The sequence below is a fragment of the Rosa chinensis genome, chromosome 2 (assembly GCF_002994745.2).
Source record: "Rosa chinensis cultivar Old Blush chromosome 2, RchiOBHm-V2, whole genome shotgun sequence".
NCBI classification, from domain to species: domain Eukaryota; kingdom Viridiplantae; phylum Streptophyta; class Magnoliopsida; order Rosales; family Rosaceae; genus Rosa; species Rosa chinensis.
Genome location: NC_037089.1, coordinates 70,913,829 through 70,921,784, shown reverse-complemented (window position 1 = coordinate 70,921,784; position 7,956 = coordinate 70,913,829).

Below are 7,956 nucleotides of genomic sequence, written 5' to 3'. Positions count from 1 at the left end.
TGAGTCGGGGTGAAAAGTTCAGGTACCAAAATGATAGTTTTTGAAGTTGAGGTACGAAAGTTACTAGTGGCCCATAGTTTAGGTACTATTTGTATTTTTTTCCCTGAAAAAAATGAAGTGTTCCCGGACCAAGAAATAAGAGTCTTTCTAAATGTAACTAGTAAATTTTTATATACACTCAATAAATAAAAAGGGTTAATGCTCATACACCCTGATTCTATCAAAATACTTCCCAAAACCCCCCAACAAATTATTTTTATTCCTCTTCACCCAGTCATCTGTCCCTTTCTTTCTTACCTACACAACTTTCTATTTTTCATTCCATCAGTATCCTTCTGTTGTTTCTTTGCATTAGTTTATAATATGTTTAATATTTTTGTTACATTTGATGAAACGTGGTGGACCCATTCTTAAAATTATTTGTTTAAACAAAAGTGTGATAGATAGAATTCATCCTCTATTTCAAAGGTAAACAGTACGATTTACTATTCATAATTTCGATCGTTGACAGACTCGAATGAATTGCTATCTGTAAAAATACTAGCAAAGAATTACAAAAAGAGAGAGAAAAATTGAGAAAACTGAAAGCCTATAGAGATAGTCTTAATAGAGAATCTCCCAACTATTGGGATATCATTTATAGACTTCAAACTAGAATCTATAAAATAGAACAAGAAATTGATAATCTCTTATATGTTCTAGAAGAGGAACAAAAACTTCTTGATTATTTGAGCATTGGTTAGATCCGCAACTCACTGGTATCAGAGCTTGTAAAATAGCTCAAAGGAGAACCCCTCCTAAATGGGGACAATGTCAGAATTGTTATTAGAGAAAATAAATTCTCTACTAAATTCATCTGATGAGAAATATCAGAGGTTGTTACTAGAATTATCTAGATGTCAAACTCATCTAGAAAAATTACCTGCTATAATCCACCAATTGGAAAGATTGGAAAACAAACTGGATTATATCAAGGAACTTCCAAAAACGAAAGAAGAAAAGCTGACAGTCGTCAGTAGAAAAATCAATGAACAGCAAAAAACACTGGATTCTATGAAAAATATACTGAAGGACAAGAAAGTGCATACAGTAAAAATAAAGAAAGCTAATGGATTCAAACCATTAAAAAAACCAGATACAAATCTTGTTCCAAACATGATTTTTCTGGAACCATCTATCCGGTATGAAAACCCGGAAAAAAGAGATATCAAGATGTTAAGCATCTTTGGAAAAAAGAAAGGAGTACAGCTCCTGAATGCTGAAGAATTCGAATTCAACGAAATTGAACAGGAGGTAAAAAAACTCCTCAATCTCAAAATTAGATTTTAAACAAATCTACAAGAGGGGAAAGTTTGATCTAATGGATAGCCATTATTTTAAACTACTGGAAATTACAACCCCCGCTAAAGCAGGAGGAGAGACTGATCTTCTACTGATCACTCCTTCAGAAGTTGCCAGAGCTCAAGCAAAAAAATATCAATTTATGCATATTGGAGCAGTCCAAGTAGGCATAAATCTGGTTGCTTGAGAAGGCATAGACTGTTCAGTTCTGTGTGTTCTACAAGACAACAGATTAACAGACTTCCAAGCTAGTCTGTTAGGAACACTTGAAGCATCCTTATGCGATCAAGTAGCATATTTCAACTGCTTTCCAAACTTCACCACCAGCTTGAAAGATGCAGCTCACTGTTTACGACTGAGAGTTAAGACAGATGGCATATCCATGAAAGAAGATATGCAAGAACTTGCAACAGTATATAGAATACTATAAATTGATGAGCACCACAGTAGCCCCCAAGACCAAAATAACAAATATTACAGGTCTTACTACTGGTTTCCTCACCAATCAGAAGAACCATTCACAACAGATTCATAAAGTTACTTGGAATGAAGTGACTTTTCCTCTTGAATGGAAACTATCCGGTCTAAAAAAGCTACCGGAAAGAGCGAAAGCAAAAATCTATGAAAGTAGAAAGACTGGAGAAATCAGTCTCAATTTTGACAATCACAGAAAAAGTGATGTCTGTCCTGAGAACCTCAGGATAAATAAAAATCTTCTAAGAAGAAGCTATAGCACTAGAGAAGCTAGTATTAGTAGTACAAAACCCACTATTGAAGAACCAATATCTGAAGAAGAATTGGAAGCTGATCTAAATAGACCAGTCCATATGTTCAGAGTCTTGCGAAAATCCTGAACGATTAGAAAAACTAATCGAAGAAATGAAAGAATTCAAAATCAGAAAGACGAGAAAAGTCTTTCCTTACCAAGATATAGAAATTGAAGAAGGAGAAAGCTCCAAAACTTTCATTAGCAGAGAAAGAGGGAAAACAAAACTCCCACTTCCGAAAGCCCCCACGGGTAAAAAAAAGGAAAGAAATTAGCAAAGATTTGTCCCAGAGGACAATATGCCCAGAGTTCCAATCACGAACTATGGCATCTGGTTAAATCTAGACAAGAGTCTAGACAAAAGAAAAACCATTGACCAATGGGTAGACAGCCTGATGATGGTTTCTGCACTTACCCTTGGAAAATTTGAAGCACCAGATTTGCAGGTATACTATGAAACTACTCTTATTGGAGTAGCAAAAAAGTATTATCTGTCGTTCAAAGAAACTGCCAGAGGAAGAGACTGGCTTGAAGAAATCAAAAATTCAAAGTCTCCGTATGATTTTGCAGTACCTTTGTATGATCAGTTCTGTGGAGATCTCTCAAATCTGAGTGAAAAGGCTAAAGAAACTACCAAATCGAATATCTATGCTCTCAAAATCTGTGACATGATATATTTCAAAGAATACTTGAATGAATTTCAAGAATATTACTGTACAATTGGTGAACTAGAGAATACTGATCTAGTTAATCTATTGCACAGAAAACTCCCTGAACCATGGAGAACAGCTGTGAGAGAAAGCATAGCTGAAAAACCAATTGAAAGATTTTCAGTTGGAGGAATTGCCGACAGAATCCGGCAATTATTGAAAGAGCAATGCAAAGCCAATCTTAGAGCTAAGATGGCCAAAAAAACAACTCAAAGGAGTTGAGAATTTCTGTTATGGAATACTAGATATGCCCACAAACTGGGGATGTCATGAATCCAAATTCCACAGAAAAAAGAAAGAAAAATATTACTCTAAAAAATTCAAAAAGAGTAATCAGAAAAAAGATTGGAAATTCAAGAAAAGTTCCAATTACAAGAAACAGCATGATGAAGATCCTAAAAAGAAATTCTTCAAGAAAAAGAAGAATACCTATCAGCATAAGCAACCAAGCAAGAAAGCTTGCAGATGTTGGTTATGTAAAGCTTGCAGATGTTGATTATGCCAATGAATGCCCGGAAAATGGTAAAAGATCTACTAAAGCTCTCTTCGAAGAGTATGAGCAAATAGTGGAAACAGCAAACCTGAAAGGCTATGAAATAGCCTATTCTGATGATGAAGAAGACGACAGGTCAGTTTATTCTGCCTGGTCTGAAGAAGAAGATTCATCTGAATCTGAGTCAGGTGACTCAGGTTCTGAAGTAGAGTACTTCGAATCCAGACAGATGAATGTTCTAAGAATCAAAAACTGGGAAGAAAGTAAGACAGAATCTTTAATGTCTTCTTATCAGGTTAACCCTGGTACATTCGTCTGTGACTATTGCCTATGTCACCAAAAGAATGGCCTGCCTATGTTCTGTGAAGAGTCAAAAAAGACTTATCACAAATAATGCTTCATAGCTGAAGCAAGAAGAAAAACTAAGAATGGCTTTGTCAGCCAATTGGTTGAATAAGAATAGGAAGAATATTTCTCTGAGCAAAAAGAGAAAGAAGTAGAAACTCTGTTCCAAGAAATCATGGAACCATCTTCCTCAAAAATAAAGGAAGAAATCATCGATGAAGAAAAAGTCGATAAAAAAGAAAACTTTGAACTTGTTGAATCACCAGAAATTGTTCCAGAAGAATGTAAACCATTCATTCCAAAGGAACAAGCTCAAGAAAATGAGCTTCATCAATCAAAAGTCGTCTCTACCAATAGATACAGCAACTACATAGAGATTGGACTGAAATTCTCTGACCATAAAAAATATCATCTATATGCCTTTGTGGATAATGGATCAGGATTTACTGTTGCAAATAGATTTGCAATTCCAGATGAACTCTGGAAAGAAGATAAGAAAAAATCCGCTACTGGTGTTACATTTGATGGCAGCCATCTCACCATGAATAAAGTAGCAAAAAATGTTCATATCACCATTGGTGGCGGAACATTTATCATTCATAATGTTTGGCAATCTGAAGGCCAAGGATCACATTTCCTGTTGGGAAATGATTTTATCCTCCAACAGAGATTCATTCAGGATGAGGAAGCGATAGGCTTCAGAAAAGGAGAACAGGTGTTTTGGGCAGACCGACTTACACAAGCAAAAAGTGTAGTAGGTCCTGGTTTTACTACTCAGTATCAGAGATTGCAACGGAATAGTGGTGATCTTACCCCCTACAAACCCAAATTCGAGCCAATACTCCAAATCAAACAACAAGAAAAGTTACTTGTTGAAGAATCTTCTGAAGAAGAAGAATAAGGAACTAGTGAAGATGAAGAAGCTAGTTTCATCCATGAGCATAACCTCAAGCACTTTCAGAATAAGCTTGAGTCTCAGAAAGTTCCTACTCTTGATAAAATCAAGAAACTATTAGAACAGAATATCAATGTAGATCCTCAGAAGTTTTGGGAAAAAGACCCAGTGGTCTGTGAATTAAGATTGCATGACATGAATGCCATCTGCCATGTCAAAGCTATTCCTCAATACAAAGAGGAAGATAAAAAAGAATTCAGAAAAGATATTGAAGATCTCCTGAACAAGAGATTAATTCAACCCTCCACTAACCCTCATCATGCTCCAGCATTCTATGTAAGAAATCATGCAGAAAATTTAAGAGGAAAAGCTAGAATGATAATTGACTACAGAGATGTCAACAAGAAGACTGTCAAAGACGGTTATCAAATTGCTCAAGTAAGAGTATTGATCAACCAGCTCAGAGGAGCCAAAGTCTTTTCGAAATTCGATGCAAAGTCGGGTTTCTGGCAGGTCAAGATGCATCCTGAGAGTATTCCTCTCACTGCATTCGGAACACCACAAGGTCATTACGAATGGTTGGTAATGCCTTTTGGTCTAAAGCAAGCTCCCTCAATATTCTAAAGAAAGATGGACAACATCTTCAAGCATGTGGCGGAGTTCTGCGTCGTCTATATAGATGACATCCTAGTCTTCTCCAAAAACAGAGAAGAACACATGAAACACCTCCATGAGGTAGTAAAGCTGATAGTCCAGCATGGAATTATCCTAGGCGAAAAGAAAATCTTCTTTATCCTCGATGAAGTTGATTTCCTAGGAATAAATATCAAAAATGGAGTAATAAAACTCCAACCTCATATCCTTGAGAAAATCTGTCGTTCCCAGATAGAATTCTTGATGCTAAGAGTCTAGAGAGATTCCTTGGAGTCATAAATTATGGGAGAGATTTCATTCTCAAGATCTCAGGGTTAACAGCAATGTTATCTCCTAAGACAAGTTCCAAAAGAAAATGGAACTTCACAGAAAATGATGAAAGAATTGTCAAGCAAATTAAAAATCTCTGCAAAAACATCCCTCCTCTTCAACAACCATAAGAGAATGATGAAATTATCCTCCAGACATATGCGAGTGATAATTATTGGTCCGGTGTAGTCTTGGCGAAAACTCATGGGACTAACATTGAAAAGATTTGCAAATTTTGTAGTGGCAAGTTTAGCCCTGCAGAACTAAATTATCCCACAGGAGAAAAAGAAATTTTGGCTGTCAAGAAAACGATTTTAAATTCTCCAGCTTTTCTTGGAAAACCCTTTACTATCCGCACCGATTGTGCCAGAGTAAAGAATTTCAAAAATTTCAAACTTGATAAAGCTGCTGATAGAGTAAGATTAGCAAACTGGCAATTATTTCTTAACCAATATGATTATAATGTTGAATTGATTGCAGGAAATAAGAACTATCTTCCAGACGCATTGACCAGAAAAATGGCAATGTTTAGCCAAAGAGATGACGACGAAGGTCGTAATCCCAGAAGCAGAAGAACTGGGAAAGAACATGAAATTGAAGAGGATCCCAAATAAAAAATCCTCAAAAGGTTTCTGCTAAGTCCAAAAGGACTAGCCACAACTGATCAATCCCAGGGTAAAGGATTGGCTAGCCCGTCTCAAACGGCAGGCGGTAAAGGCTCATCAAGACCGTTGACGGCTGCTGCTTTGCCAAAAAGCAGACCAACTCCAACTGGAGTTATAAATGTTTTTAATTATGAATTAAGAACTTTTGATACTCCTGTGTTCAGAACTGGCAGGAGACTAGCTTTTCACCAGAAGGCAATCTTGGATAATCTTTTATTTGCCTTTCAAGAAAGAAGCAGTGGTCTGATGTTCCCAGCTCTCTTTGCACTAGCTGAAGAACTCTATGAAAATGCTAGGCCACAGTTTGAAGAAATTCATACACAACAGAGTGTTGTAAGAAAAGAAAAAATTCACTTCCTTGAAAGCCCTGAAAGTGCTAGGGTCCCTATCATGGCACTCAATGAATCAGACTGGCATGGATTCCATAGTCTGATAGGAATTCATAATTCTGAAGATCGAGTTGCCCCAACTCTCTTTATCATTGCAGGACCTTATGTTGGGAGATACTTAGTCAATGTTCAGAGAGAACATCCTCAAGAACACAAGCTCTGGCTTGTTGAAAATGGTTTTGTCCATAATCTGTGGTCTAAAACAAATGATGATCTGAAAGGTTTGCCACCTATCATTGTTAACACAGTCAAAAATATAAGAAAAAATGACTGTATGCTTCGTCTGAAGTTTAGATCCACTCCTCCAGAATGGATCCAGAAGGCAAACGGTGAAGTTGAATATATTCCTCCATATCATTATGTGAGAATTATTCAAAGGAAATATCTTCAACCAGCCTGTGTAGGGTACAATGGCCAACCAAACTCAAGCATCCCATGGATGAAGGCCATGACTCTAGAATACATCAAGAAGATCATCTCTGAAGATATCCACAATACATTCCTGGCAGCAGGAGAGAAAACTATTATCACTGCTTACGATCATCCTGACGTAATCAGCAGTGACCTATTCCTATCTCTTACCAAAAAGGAGATAGATTCGACACTGGCATGCTTGCAGTGGGTGGAAAGGCTTGAAACTGACAACCACTACAAGATGTATGTTGATACAGATGTCGAAGATAACGCTACCACTGTTAGAATGGTCCAAGCAGACAACAACTCCTTTGTCTTTGGCCACAATTCAGAAACAGATGAGAATATGTAGCATCACGGGTGAAGCCACAGGTGAAAGAAGAAAGCACCAAAACAAAAGGCAACTGTTATCTTTTTCAAAAGATACTTTTGCTTTTCAAAAGAAGAAAGTGAAAAACATTTCACCTAACTACTTTTACTTTTCCCTGTCCGACCTCCACCAACAGGAGCACTCAGAAAAGCAGAAGTTCACGGAGTTGTTCTGTACATTTAGATGTTTTGAATTCTAGTTTGAGTTCCGCTCCCTATATAAGGAGCTTTAAGTTCCTATTGTAAGGCATCAGAAAATTGAGTAGAAGAGTCTTCTCTCAAGAAGTAAGAAAGCCATAGTAGCAGTGTGCCTTTTTCTGTTCGGTGTGCAGTAGTGTGTTTTCATTACAAGTAAGTATACAAGTAAGTATCTGTTCTCATTCTTATGGATAGCTAAACAGCCTGTTTACCTGAGAATGAGGCTCTGGATTTCTAGCATGTATTTCTGTTGAATAAATAAAATAAGGATTACCCACCCATTTTGTCAAAAGTAGCAAAATTAAATATCTTTAGCTATCACTATCCGCTTCATAGTTTTGCATTCTATCTTTAACTATCCCTATCTGTTTCATAGTTCTGCATTCTATAGCTATCACTATCAGTTTC